Here is a 14,744-nt window from a genome sequence, read left to right as displayed (position 1 = left end):
ATCCCGAAGAAATGAAAGATAGCAGAGGAGTATTCCCGGATAGGAGATTGGCTGGAATGAATTTGGAGTAACTCCTGTGCACTGTTAAGGTAATCTCATGTCATAAGATATAAAGAGTCATGAGAGTGTTCCTAAGATTAATAGGTTTTTTTATTAAAGCTGGAATCAAATTATAATTTTTAGAACAGATTTCACCAAAAAAACTCCCTCAGGAATATATGAGGACAATCTGCTGAGGTTCAAGAAAAAATATCTGAACCATCTAGGTGTTAAATGTAAAGTTGAAGAGATTGACTGCCTAGTAAGAATTCAGTACGTATAACCTCTTCCCACAGAGCCTAGTGTTGGGTCTATGGCATGGAAGTAGGGCTTGCTTAACCCTTTGCGTTCTGTACTTTTTTCCTGCCAAACATCACCCCCTGGAAGGTATTAAGGGCCCCCCAAAGTCAATCATGAATATTATGACTGAAGTCTTTGAGAAATGGCAAGAGCACCAGGCCAGGAAAAGCCGTAATGTTTTGTTATTCAATCAGCATTTACCACATGGCCACCAATCCTCCAGCTAGAATGGCAGCCATGTTTAACCATGTGTACCCCATTGATGTATGAAGTATGGGGAGGAGTGTAATTCTTTAATATCGAAAGGTACACATCATGAGGAGAGCTGCCTTGCAGTCGGTCACCTCAGACACTTTTCTTCCAGCCTTGCAGTGCCAGGGCTGGGCTGAGAGAAAAACGTTTGAGGCAAAAATAAGGCAGGGGTGTGCATGGACTGCGGTCCCATTCCTGCCAACATGTCCCTATTTTCCCATTCAGGAAAATAGGGACCTGTTGGCAGGCATGCAGTCTGAGCTGTCGTCCGAATTTGGACTGGTCTGTGGTCTGGCAAACCAGTCAACACCATGCTGGCCACACAAATGGCCTCCACGCGTGTGCAGAGGCCAAGTGAGTGACGGAGCCGCACGGCCACCACCACGCAGGCCGCTGCGGGGAGCACCGCCACAGCAGGAAGCTGCCTGGGGTCTTGAACTGCCGGACTGGTCCGTGGTTTGGGCGAACCAGGCCAGACCAGTTCACCAGGCCGCGGACTGGTCCAAATTCGGACCACAGCTTGGTCTGTGCATACCCCTAGTGAGGGGAGGGTTCATTTACCCTTACCACTGTGCTCCTTTTAATGTTAAAATAAGGCCTCACCTTTATATGAGAACAGGACAGGACAGACGTGTGAATAACAAATTTAGCTCCTGCCCTCACGTCTAGTTCTACCTTCATCTTACAGAAGGCCTGTCAGAATGGTTGATGTTGTGGTTGCCCCTACTGTTACAGACCTAGAAAGAGTCCTCAAGGCCTTTACTACTGAGTGTCCTGGGGGCTCACCTGGCTTTTCCAACCTTTTAACCCACTGCTTTACCTTTAAGAGCAACTCTGCTGGCTTGAGTAGGATGTAATGCTTGCTTACCCATTAAACGTTTTGCCTGCTGCTTTTTGCAAACCGGTCAGCTGTTCAAGACACAGGAGTCGGACTAGGGCAGTTTTATTCTAATCAGTTGGAAGCCTTTAGTGAAACCACCAAGGTCTTATGCTAGCTTCTGCTGCCAGGAGATTGCTGTATTCAGTAATACTGACATTGTTTGGGCTGAAATACTTTGGTGGTTTAACTTATGACACACTGCATGTAGTCAACACAATCCAGTGTGCATAAGCTGCTCTGTGTAAGGAGGGAAGCTCTGCACACACAATGCACATTCTCCATAAGCAGTGCTCAGCACACATCTTGACCCGTAGAAGAGCTAAGATGTCCTGCCTGTACAGAGTTCTGAGCACATACACTAGTTTCCTGCCATGTTCTCTCTAATGTTTTTCATCTGTATGTGGAATGTGTTTTGTTCTGGGTGGGAGCATCAAGGCTGTGTGCCCACATGCATTCAGAATGGGGCCTTCTAGGTTCAACCTGAGCGGGATTGAAAATTAACTGAGTGGACATAAAAAAACTTGTGAGCGCAGGCATGTGTGCACACCTTAGAGGGAACACTGGTGTCCTGTGAAACTTTGAATCAAGTCCAGAACTTGGGCCACTTCAGTGATGCTGTGGCTGGGAGGGAAGTCAGATAGATGGGGCAAAATCCACCCCAAAGATTTGCCTTCTGCATCGAAAAAGATAGAAACCAGGGCAAGATGCCCAGATGCTGCCTCCCCTTTCTGAGTTGTGTAGGAACACGACGTCTGCTTCCCATAAAGCAAGAGAGTGCAGTGATTAACGCTCACTGTTAAATGTGTGAAGTGCAACAAAAGGGATGCAGTGCACTGCCGGGGCCTGGACTCATCCTGCCAGCCCTTACCACCCATGCACTTCGGCTCTCACGCAAGCAGGCTGGAAAAGACCGTCTTTCTTTTCTGTTAGAGGGGGGGGGGCAAGGCCAACCCCAGGCTCCCAGTGCAGGGTTCATGTGGGCTGGTTTGCCTAACTTGTTTTTTTGTTTGCCACTTGCACAATTCCTTTCTGAAAAGGGCTTCATCCCTATTAATTCATCCCAAACCAGGCAAGTTAAAGAATGCAGACAGTGTGTCATTCTCCCTGCTGCTGTTCCTGCGGTTGGCGGGGCAGCTGGCCTGGAGTGAGCGAGCAGAGGAAGGAGGAGGGAGCACTGGGCAGCAGACTGTGAGAGGGCACTCTGAAGCGCTGAGCCAGCCATGCAGCCTCCCCCACCACTGCACACGTGCCCACCTCACCCTCACCCCTGCAGGCACCGCAGCCGGGTCCTGTGGCCAAGCGGCCCCCGCTCGCCTGCTTGCTTTCTGTCCCTCTCCGGCTTGCTGGCCATGAACTTACTCTTAGGAAGTCCTCCCCCCCGCCCGCCACCTTTGCCTGCCTTTTATTGGGAATGAAAATAACCATTCACACCACAACACGCTGCAATGTATAAACTACGTGGTAAGCCTCCCTGCAATGGGAAAATACAGCTCCTTTCCTGCAACACTTTTGCCACTTTATAGGGCCATAACAAAAAAATAAAATCTGAAACAGGATGTGGGAAATATAAATGGTACCCTGCTGACAACTCAGCGAAACCGATGTCGTAACATGGACAAATGGAGGGGCACTTAGTGAACATGATACGAGACTGTTGCAGCACGTAATCTGGAAAAACACCCAGGAATGTGCAGAGCTAGTCTAGAGACTTTCCATGCCATCACAGTAATCTATGGGCTGAGTGTCTTTAACACACTGATGTTGTTTGGAACGACTGACATAAAGTGTCAGTGTGGTTTAATGGCTTGAGTAGCCACTGAGGTTGTTCTCATAACCAAATGGGGAGGAGGGAAGGCAGGATCCTACCTGCTGACTCCCAAATGATCAGAGCCTTCTTTGGGCTCTGCAGCTTGCGCCCCCACACAAACACTTCAGCAGGGGCGTATCTAGGGTGCGGCAGGAAGGGCACATGCCCTGGACACCACTTGAAGGGGGGGTACCATTTTTTAAAATTAATTTTTTTAAAATGGCTGCCGAAAACGAAATGGTCACCGAACATGCTCAAATGGCCTCTGTGAGGCCCTAGGCCAGGCCAGGCCTCACAGAGGCCATTTGAGCATGCACAGCAGCCATTTTGTTTTCAGTGACCATTTAAAAAAAGAAAATTTAAAAATGGCCACCGCACATGCTCAAATGGTCCCTGAGAAGCCCTAGAGACCAGTGGGGGGAGGTGGAACCTTTGCAGGACCCCCCCCCTGCACCTTTAGGAAGCCCACCAAAGGGGCTACAGGTTAAAAAAAATAAAAAAAAATTAATAGAATATAAGTCACTGTACACATATTCAGATTGGCACTATGTACAGAGAATCAGGGCTTGTGAATACTGAGCTGAAGTTTATGAGCTAGGATTGTATTCATTTGCTCTTACTTTGCTTCTTGTGATAAGTGAGTTAAATGTGATGTCTTAATAATATGGCTATTAATGGTGAGTTTGTCTTTGAATCAGTGTGAAATCCTTGAATCAGTGTGAAATCCTTAGCCCACTGGGAGTTTCTTGCTCTCTTTCTCTCATTTTAACTGTCTTTCTGAAATACTATAATATATTCCAAGCAGTGACACAGTTTACTCTGCATATCCTTTAATTATTTTCAGAGTATCTGGGAAAAGTCCAATTCTCCATTGATTTTTAAAACTTATGTAATGGTGATGCTACAATGCATAGTAGAGAATTAGACAGGCACTTCTGTTTAGTTTTCCAAGTACACCTCCAAATAGTATTTGGGTATTTCATGAGCCCCAGCATACTGAAATTTGTAGTTTTCCAGCATTTTTTGGTCTGGCTATGTCCACTGCTAAATGGTTTTTGAAAGATTAAAAGATTAACGAGCCTGACTTGTATTTTTCAGCTGATATTATGGTAAAGTTATCTGAAAGATGGGTGTCAGATATTTGGACAAGGGGTGCAATTTCATTGCTTGCCCTAGGCGCTATTTTCCCTAGATACGCCTTTGGACTTCAGGGGTGTTCACCATTGCAGAAAGGCAGCCCTCAGTACCGCAACATCTCCACTCTGCCTGGCCCTGCTTTCTGCAGAACTCTATGGTAAACATGGCCATCGGCAGCCTGGGAACAGTTCACACTGGTGCTGCAGAGCAAAAGGAAAGGGCAGGACAGCTCTTTTTGTCTCCTACCTCACTTTTGACCTGGTTAGCGGATCTGGCCTACCCAGATGGAGCTGCTGCATCAGGAGACCTCCTGATTCCCCAGGTGACCCTCTATTTCTGGTTAATCCAGGAATCTGTGGTCATGAGAACAGACTTCTTATTCTTACAAGCAGCCAAGAGCAGGCTAAGGTAGTCAAGCCTGCTCTTGGCTGCTCATAAGAAGCAGCGGGAGGCAAGTGGCTGCCGCTGCCACAGTGACAAACCTGGGTCCCTGGCCAGGAGACTGCAGGGTCTCTGGCCAGCATTGGAGAAATCCCCACAATGCACCACACACTGGCGTAGTGTTTTGGTAGTGTTTGGGTAGTAAATTTTGGGTAGTGGGGTGCTTCTTCCCATGCCCTGACCTTCTGAGCTGCTGGCAGCTACCAGCAATTGTGTGGGCGGTCAATCCGCCTGCCCAGGAGGAGAAGAGGGACTGTCTGCGGGGAGGTAGACTTTCTCTCAAGCCCACTTTCTCTCAAGCCATTTCTCACTGATCATGAGAAAGGGCTCACTGAGGCTCACCACACAAGCAGTGTAGAGAGCCGGATGGGATTCAGCGGGGAGAGCGGGTCAAGCCCGCTCTCCCCTCACATGAGCAGCTTGCTCGCCCTGGGCAGCCGAATTGGCTGCTCACACAATAACTGGTTCCATCATGGAGCAGGTTGGGGTAGTGAGGATCGAGGGTCTCCTGGCCCCCGGAATTCCCATGAATGCCCCCCGCCCAAGTGCACGGGGCATTCTGGGGAGACCCCCGTGCCGGGAGGCTTGTTGGAGCCTCCCGGTCAGGGGTTTCCTCATGAGTCGCCGCAGTGCGGAGCTACGCCATGGCGACTCATGATCAGGGAAATGGGGTTAGCAGAGTGCTCGCTCTGCTAACCTCATTTAAGGGGGAGTATTTAGCAAGGTTTGCTGCCAGGAGCCGCACAGCTCCCGTTGTAGCACACGACCGCTGGAAAGCAGGCTGGGCTCCCTTAGCCTGCTTTCTAGCGGTCGTGAGAACAGCCTCACTGTCTCTTAGCCTAACCTGTTTCACAGGGGAGATGGGATAACCACATGTGCACTTCCCTAAGCACCTGAGATGTGTCTTCTACATGACAGCTGTATTGAAATAAAGATGAACTCCCAATAACAACATATTCCATTTCCCCAGCATGCACCAGTTCTAAGGAAACCAGTGTTTCTGCTACACTTCTACACAGTGGGTATACTAAGGTTGTTTTAATAAGATGTTATTGAAAAAATGAGCAATAATTGCAGTCAAAGAAAAACAATGGCTGGAAAGAGTGTAGCACGAGCACCTTCTGATGGCCATTGCATAGATTGCAGCACTGTAGCAAGGAGGCAGGTTTCACAGTCTAGTACGCCCATTAATTGGATTCTAGCCAATTTCCCACACCAATGGTGATCGCTATTAGTGCATTAAAGGTGCAGCTGTTGCCCATTTGCTGAACACAGTCCAGATTACTTCCCTCAAGGCTGGTTCTGTTGCCAGACTATTGCATTTTCACAGCACCACAAAATGAGCTGTATTTTGTACCTGGGAAAATGAGATTCTTCTTCCTCCAGATAGTACATCAATTGCTATTAAGGTTGTCACTTAAAAAAACAAAAACAAAAACCAACTGGTGCTGCTCCTCTGCCTGACACATAGAAATTAAGCCGGTGGTGCTTTTTCTGGCATGGAGATAAAGTGATGAGAAAAGCTTTTATGGTCATTGGGCTGAAATAAATATTGATTGATTGGTTGAGAAGAGCTTCACTTGCTGGATTTCTGTGTCATGGAGTGCTGTTAAAGGTAAAGGGTCAGTTAAAAAAAAAGTGGCAGCTCTAATTCCTATTTCTGCATAGGTTGTGTGTCACAAATTTCAATTTTCTAGGTGAAAATTGGTTCTGGGACATACAAGGCTGCCTCATAGCGAGTCAGACTATTGGTCTGTCCAGCCTAGCACAGTCTGCTCTGACTGGCAGCAGCACTCCAAGGTCTCAGGCTCAGGAGCTTCCCCCGGCCCTTCTACTTGAAATCCTTTAATGGGGGAAATGGCAGGAACTGAGTCTGGGCCCTTCTGCATGCAAAGCATATGCTCTACCACTGATTTGGGGTTTCCTCCCAAAAACTGAGCCCAGGTTTGAATTGAGTGCTGGCGAACTGTTACTAGGTTTGCTCTGAAGTGTGGTAGTAACCACCCTTCATGACTATGCTTTGCTCAAAATGGGGGAAATTAACTCCAGTTGCTGCAAACTGGTATACAGCTATGTTTAACCGAAAATTACCAGGGAACGTTGATCGTGTTATGGGTACACTGGAACTTAGGGTAGCTTGAAACAAAGGAATACAGACACATGCTTGTAAAACAAAGAGGCGAGCCTCACGATTGTTGAGACTCACCAAAATGGGGTTTGCGGGGAGAACGGGCTTAGCCCGCTCTCCCCGCAGACTATCATTCTTGCAGCACTGGGCAGCCGGATGAGCCACCCACATGACTGCCGGCTCCGTCACAGAGCTGGCGGGGGCTGCAGAGATTGAAGGCCACACGGCCCCCGGAAGTTCCAGGATGCCCCGCACGGGTGCATGGGGCATCCCGGAGAGACCCCCGGGACTGGGAGGCTTGCTTCAGCCTCCCAACGGGGGTCTCCTCGTGTGTTGCTGCGGCGTGGAGCTGCGGCATAGCAATACATGATTAAATAGACGGGGTTAGCGGAGCGCTTGCTCTGCTAACCTCCATCTAAGGGGAGGGGGAATTAGGAGGGTTTGCTGCTAGGAGCCACATGGCTCCCATGGCAGCGGACAATGGGGCACAAGTGGGCTAGGCTCAAAGAGTTGCTTTACTGAGGGATAATAAGGGTACAGAATTCAAAAAGAGGGTAATTGGCAAAGATTAGCACCTAGCAAGCTTGCTAATGACAGTCTTCCCATAAGGGGTTTGCAGACTCTGGTAATGGCTTAGGTTTCCCCAATACACACAAGGAAGGGGGGCAGAGGTTTGGGGGTTTCAGAGAAAGAGAGAGGGAACAAAGACATTTTTCATAGCTACCTGTGGTCTAGGTGGGGTCCTTCTCTCCAGGGGTGCAAAGGCAAGATGTTGGGGAGTGACGAGAGGGAGGCTTCAGCACAAGGCAAGATGCAAGCCCTTGTGGGATAACTTTTTTCTATTCAAAAACATTGCTTAAGGGCATGATTTGGTCACTTGCTGGGGAGAACAAAATATTTTGAGTGCTTTTTCCATATAAAGTGTGATTCTGAATTAGTCATACATACATGGGTGTTACAGTATCTCTGGTGCTTCTCTTAAACAAAAGAGTTGCTTCACAGGTGCTGTGCTAGGAGTAGTAATCTGTATAAAAATGGGAGGGGGAGATCTCTTTCTGGCATTACTCACCAAACTGTTAAGTGGAAAGGAGGGAACTAGGGGTGTGCATTTTGGACTTTTCTTGTTTCGATTTGTATCCGAATCGACACCCCGCCATTTTGTTTTGTACCCAAATTTTTTGAATCTGAATCAGCCCTGTTTTGTTTTGTAGCCGAATTTTCTGAATCCGAATCGATTTGGATTTTTAAAAAGGGTCCCAGGGCAAAAAGAGTGGGTGGTGGTGGTAGTGTCCAATGGGTGGAAGCTACCACCCAAATTTCAAAGGAATTAGGCAAAGGGCTGTTTTTTTGTGAATTTTTAAAGTTTACACATCTTTAAGAATTTTCCCATAGGGAATAATGGGGATTCCAGCAAATGTATCGCTTCAAATCAAGGGGAAAGGGATGACCCAGAGTGGAGTGTGGTGGGTGGTAGTGCCCAATGGGGGCAAGGAAACTTCCAGAATTATCTCAAAAGAATTAGAAACATAGGAAACTGCCATATACTGAGTCAGACCATTGGTCTATCTAGCTCAGTATTGTCTTCACAGACTGGCAGCGGCTTCTCCAAGGTTGCAGGCAGGAATCTCTCTCAGCCCTATCTTGGAGAAGCCAGGGAGGGAACTTGAAACCTTCTGCTCTTCCCAGAGCAGCTTCATCCCCTGAGGGGAATATCTTGCAGTGCTCACACATCAAGTCTCCCATTCATATGCAACCAGGGCAGATCCTGCTTAGCTATGGAGACAGGTCATGCTCAACCACAAGACCAGTTCTCCTCTCCATTGGGCAAAGGGCTGATCTTTTGTGAATTGTTGAAGTTTACGTGTCTTTTAAGATTTCTCCCATAGGGAATAATGGAGGTTTCAGCAGCCCCATAATTCCACTTAGGGGGCACTGGGGTTTCCCAGAGCGAGGGGTTGTGTATTGCACGTAGGGTGCCAACCACCTCCATACGCACAAGCCCTTGGGGTACTGGGTTTTGTGTCTCTGAGGTGTTCATTGTAGATTCTCTGGTAGTATATGAGATTTTCAGTGAAAAACAAGAATCCACTCTCATATGCTACCAGAGAATCTACACTCAGAAAACCACAGAAACAACAGCACCCAGCACCCCATGGGTTAGCAACCCTTCCCCTGGCCAATGTGGGGTCAGGCCAATGGGGAACAAGGAGGGAATTGTCAGCAGGTCAGCCCATGATTTAGGTCACCGATCAGAAGGCTGGAAGGGTGGGAAATTCAAAGAGATGTCAAACACAAAATGGAGACTGATTCAGAGATCACTACAAAATGGAGGTCCGAAACAACAAAACATTTTGTAGCCGAAACAGGGACGTTTTGTTTTGCATACAAAACTTTTGGATCTGGAAAATGGGTGTTTTGTTTTGTCTACAAAACACCCGCAACAGGCTGTTTTGGGTACAAAACGTTTTGTATCCGAAACATTTCGCACATCCCTAGAGCAGTGTTTCTCAAACTTTTTGGAGTCAAGGACCGCTAAATTCTTTGTGCAGAGTTTCAAGGACCGCTACATTCTTCATGCGCAGTTTCCCGGACCAGCAGTTAGTAAAGGGGTTTCAAGTCTGTCTATCTATCAGACTTCTATACTGCCCCAAACTTGCATCTCTGGGCAGTTTAGAATGAAAATAATATAAGCATTAAAATAATTAAATTTGGAATCTTTTGCAAACATGGAATATTAGGGGTTCTTAACCTTGGGTCCCTCAGTTAAACTCCCATAACCCCCAACAACAATGGCATTTGGCCATTATAGCTGGGGATTATGGGAGTAGAAGTCCACCAACATCTGGGTACCCAAGGTTGAGAACCCCTGAATCTAAAAGCCTGGGTGAACAAATTTGTCTCCAGTATGTCTGGAGTGGAGGTGCTTGTGATTACTCAATGGAGAGGGGATGTTGGGCCATTAGAAAAATTCAAAAGCTACATGGGGCCAATGAAAACAACATACAAGCAAGCCCCACTGATGCTTGCAACAGCGTTCCCTCTCAAGGCGCCTCGACCACAACAGGCAGCTGGGTTTCAATCAACCAACCTTTGGCTGCAAACAATGAGCATGCAAGAACCAGCAGCCCTTCAAGTGGCGCCCACTGCCATACTTTTTCCTCCATGCCCCCGCATCGCATACAGTTTGAAGCTGTAAAGATAGGGAATAAGATAGCTGTAGGAAGATCTCAGCAGCACGTGGAGGCAAGGCACAAGAAGGGTCCCACGCCTCCGTGATACTCTTCCTCTTCCGTGCCATGTGCAAAATTGAGGAAGTGAGTGCCTTGATTTCAGTTGGGGCGGGGTTGACTCCCAGTCAGGGACCGGCACTCAACCCTTCGGGGACCGGCAGCGGTCCAGGGACCGGTGGTTGAGAAACACTGCCCTAGAGGGAACATGTGTCTTTTGATTGTGTTATCTGCAGAGGCTTGTGAAGGGGTGGAAGGAATCCTGCATTCAGTTACCTTTTGTCTCTTTTGTATGCTGGTCTGGTCTGTCCTGACTCTCTGCATGTGCTCAGAAGCAATTGGAAGGGCATATCCCAGTCCCATTACAGTTGTGTTAATGACCTGGGGGGTGGGGGGAGGAATGCAACAGGTTGAAACTTCACTTTCAAATACTCTAAGAAAATGGCTAAGCTTCTGGCATGGGGGTGCACACAAAATGGCCAAAGGAGCAAGCCTGGCAACGGAACCGCCATGATCCCACATGGGGATATGCACACAGGACCACCCACTTCCCCTTTATGTTTAGGGTGTTACTGGTTCCCTTATACCAGAGCTAATCTCAGCGGGTAAATGAAGATATAGGTTGAATACTGTGTGACCTAAGTCGAGGCAATCCAGTGTTGGCGAAATAGTACGTTCTGGGTTTCAATGCCAGCATATGGCCAGTTCTTATGAGATTAATGTTTGATCCACACTTAAATAATATAACTTAAAGTGGAACAGGGCTAAAATACACCCATGGAACTTGAATGAAATGTACGTGGATGAGGTAGAGTCTGGCAGAAAGGGCAGAGGAGACATAGCATTGAGGAAAGAAGAAATCAACAATAAAGGGGTGCTGGGGAGAACCGTAGCCAGGGTCCAGAGATGCTATTGGCAAAAAGGTGTGGAGAAAGTGAGGGATTCCAGCCTAGAGGTGCACCTAGGTAATTTTGGAGCCTGGACCTAAAGGCCTTTGGAGGCCACCCCCCTGCTGGACCCCCCCCCACGCTGCAAGTTAAGCATCCTCCTCCTATTTTTATCCCACATAGTTCTTTCCCCACTCCCCGCTCTGTCTCTAAAGCACTCGGCACAGGTCATAATCACACTCTGCTGCCCGGTGCAGTGCGGGCCAGCAGCCAACACACCTTCCAGGACAGACTAAAGAGGCACTGAAGACACATTTATTCACCCAGGCTTTTAGTTAGATTTATAGTTTTAAATAATTTTAATGCTGGGTTTTAAATGTTTTCTAATCTTTTAAATGATTTTAATTGTTAATTGATTTAATGTTTTAAATGATTTTAATTGTAAACCGCCCAGAGACGCAAGTTTTGGGCGGTATAGAAATATTCTAAATAAAAATAAATAAAATTGGGGGGGCCCCAGGGGGTGTGGAGGTCCTGGACATTGGCCCTGAAGTCCAGGGGTAAGACTGCCACTGCTCTAGCCCTACTCACACATTATGTCCAACACATGTACAATAATGCACTCCCTGTCTATACCCTGCATTTGAGAGGACCCGTACCCAGGTTTGCTTTTAAAATGAACAGATGTATATCATTCACACACAAAATACGTACTTGTGTACAGACATATGTACAACGTAACATACGGATAGGACTTAGAACAGGACTTTATTTGTACCAGCCCTCTTTTCAATGGCAGGGCTTAAAAGTTCCTAGATTTAAAGCAGGAACAGACTAAGGTTCCCCTTGAGCAGAAGCAGTACATTTCCTTCGCTACTGAGCAACTAAAGAGAGTCCCCACACATAAAGGATTAGGAGCAGGGTCTGCGGATCAAAGCATGTTACTTTTTGACAGATTTGAGCTTTGACACATCCTTTTCTGTAAGAAATTAGGCACTGGGCAGGAGCAGTCCTAGCAAGGGCTGAGAAGCTGTTTGGGCCTATCAAGATGACTGAAGCAAGCAGGTCAGCATAGGCAGTGAACAGAAAAGCAAGGACGTGAAGGAACAATGGGTGGAGAACAGTGAGTGTGCATGCACTCACACATTGTTTGATGGCTGCTTAGCTAATGTGATTATTTAGCAAATTCTAAGGAAGCTACCACGCCAGTTAGAGAGTACAAAGTTTAATTGTTGCAGCTATTTAATGAACACACATGGAGATCATTGTAGAGTCTAAGCTAAATTGATTTATTGATGAAGTACATTTGAGATAGGAGACCTATCCTATCTATCAGCTACATAATGAATAGGTAGGGAGAGAGACAGAGATGTTTCCATCTTCTCTCTAGAAGGAAAGGAATAAGGAATACCCCAGTGCAGAGCTGACGGGGCTTAAAGCCTACTTCCAGCCCCGCCCCCTGTCCCTTTCCTGACCTTTGTTTCCTGCCACACCCAACCTAGCTGTCTTTCTGGAGCTGTTTCCTGTAGCTCTCCTTGTCCTCTCAACCCCACTGGGATCTGACCAGCCTGGACCCTTCTCATCCCTACTATCTCCTGAAGGGAACAGAAGCCCCACAGGAGGGATGCCACACCCTTCTCCAGACTCCATAGTGCCACCCAAGCAACCAAGTAACGTGGCATCCCTACAGACTGACTCACTACAGGAAGTACCTGAGGAGTCAAAGCAGGGGTCATAGGGTAGAGGTAAGCATGGACAGGTAAGGAGACCCTCACTAATTACCTCTACTCCCAATGCCTCTAGTGGTTACTAGGATAGTTGGTGCAAAAGGTCAGTGCACTGGAATTCCATCTCCAACGTATTTTAAATCCCGTTCAGGTCAAATCAGGAAGGTCCCATTTCCAGCCCAATGTTAAGACTCCTTTTTATGACACGTACTTTCCCTTCTGCAGTATGTTCTTTGTATTCCAGGATAGCAGTGACGTATCCATTTATGGCAATAGGGGAATGTCCGTATTCCCATGAGTGGATGTCTAAAGGCTGCAGGTGCAGATCTGATGTAGTAAGGAGTTTTCTTGTAAAGCGAAAGAGAAATGATAGTGTATGGAGAACCAGAATCAGCCAGTATCTGCCTTCATGGCCATTAAGTTTTACTTGACAATGTGGAGAAGCAGGTTCTGAGTCTGTTACAAAATGCTGTCAGGAAGTGGTTAATCTGCCTCATCCTTATCATACAGTAAATCAGTAATGGAGTGGACAGCAGACTTACAAACCTTAACAATGTGCCTTCTTTTCTTGCACCTGTTGCAAGTGACATTCTGTGCAGGACAGTGAGCAAAATTGGCTTTGTGGGCAGAATCTCCACATAGGTAGCAGCAGTATCTTTTCCTTTCTTGTGCTGCCACTCTCTTTCTTGTGCTGCCACTCTCTCTCAGTGCTATTCAGACTGGAAGGCTTTAGACTGAACAACCTAGATTACAGGAAGTTAGTTTGGGAATACCAAAGAGAGTGGTTTGGCACAGTGGAGAGCATTTTCAGTTTCCACCCTCCTATTCATCTCTATAAATTTATCCAAGTTAAGTTTCCATGCCAGTAGCAGTTTTTTCAGTAGCAGTTTGTTTTCATAACAATCGGATCCGTGATCATTTCAGCAGTAAAGTTGGCAAACTCACAGAGGAGTATCTAGGGAAAAGAGCGCCTAGGGCAAGCACTGAAATTGCACCCCCTGTTCAAACATCTGACACCCATCTGTCAGATAACTTTACCATAATATCAGCTCAAAAATACAAGTCAAGCTCGTTAATCTTCTAATATTTCAAAAACTATTTAGCAGTGGACGTGTAGCCAGACCAAAAAATGCTGGAAAACTACAAATTTCAGTATGTTGGGGCTCATGAAATACCCAAATACTATGTGGAGGTATACTTGGGAAACAAAGCAGAAGTGCTTGTCTAATTCTCTACTATGCATTGTAGCATCACTATTACATAATTTTTAAAAATCAATGGAGAATTGGACTTTTCCCAGATACTCTGAAAATAATTAAAGGATAGGCAGAGTAAACTGTGTCACTGCTTGGAATACATCCAAGTATTTCAGAAAGACAGTTAAAATGAGAGAAAGAGAGCAAGAAACTCCCAGTGGGCCTTAATACTAAGGATTCATACTGATTCAAAGACGCACCATTAATAGCCATATTATTAAGACATCACATTTAACTCACTTATCACAAGAAGCAAAGTAAGAGCAAATGAATACAATCCTCTCTCATAAGCTTCAGCTCAGTATTCACAAGCCCTGATTCTCTGTACATAGTGCCAAACTAAATATGTGTACAGTGACTTATATTAATTTTTTACTCTTTTTTTTTAACCTGTAGCCCCTTCGGGGGGCTTCCTCAAGGCCATGTGTGGGGGTCTTCAAAGATTCCCCCTCCCCCTGCTGGCCTCTAGGGCCTCGCAGGGACCATTTGAGCATGTGCAGTGGCCATTTTTTAAAATATATATATTTTAAAAAGTGGCCGCTGAAAACAAAATGCCACCACGCATGCTCAAATGGCCTCTGCAAGACCTGGCATGACCTAGGGCCTCACAGAGGCCATTTGAGCATGTGCAGTGGCCATTTTGTTTTTGGCTGCCTTTAAAAA

The 14,744-nt window shown here is 46.6% G+C and overlaps 1 long non-coding RNA gene across 3 annotated transcripts in view; it reads left to right on the top strand.

The window, feature by feature from the left end:
- Positions 1–14,744, top strand: part of LOC128344262 (uncharacterized) — a 30,718-nt gene that overhangs the window by 13,266 nt on the left and 2,708 nt on the right. The window lies entirely within an intron of this gene.

Source organism: Hemicordylus capensis, chromosome 2 (assembly GCF_027244095.1).
Source record: "Hemicordylus capensis ecotype Gifberg chromosome 2, rHemCap1.1.pri, whole genome shotgun sequence".
NCBI lineage: Eukaryota > Metazoa > Chordata > Lepidosauria > Squamata > Cordylidae > Hemicordylus > Hemicordylus capensis.
Note: the sequence above shows the minus strand (reverse complement) of the source record. Positions and strands in the feature narration are given on the sequence as shown.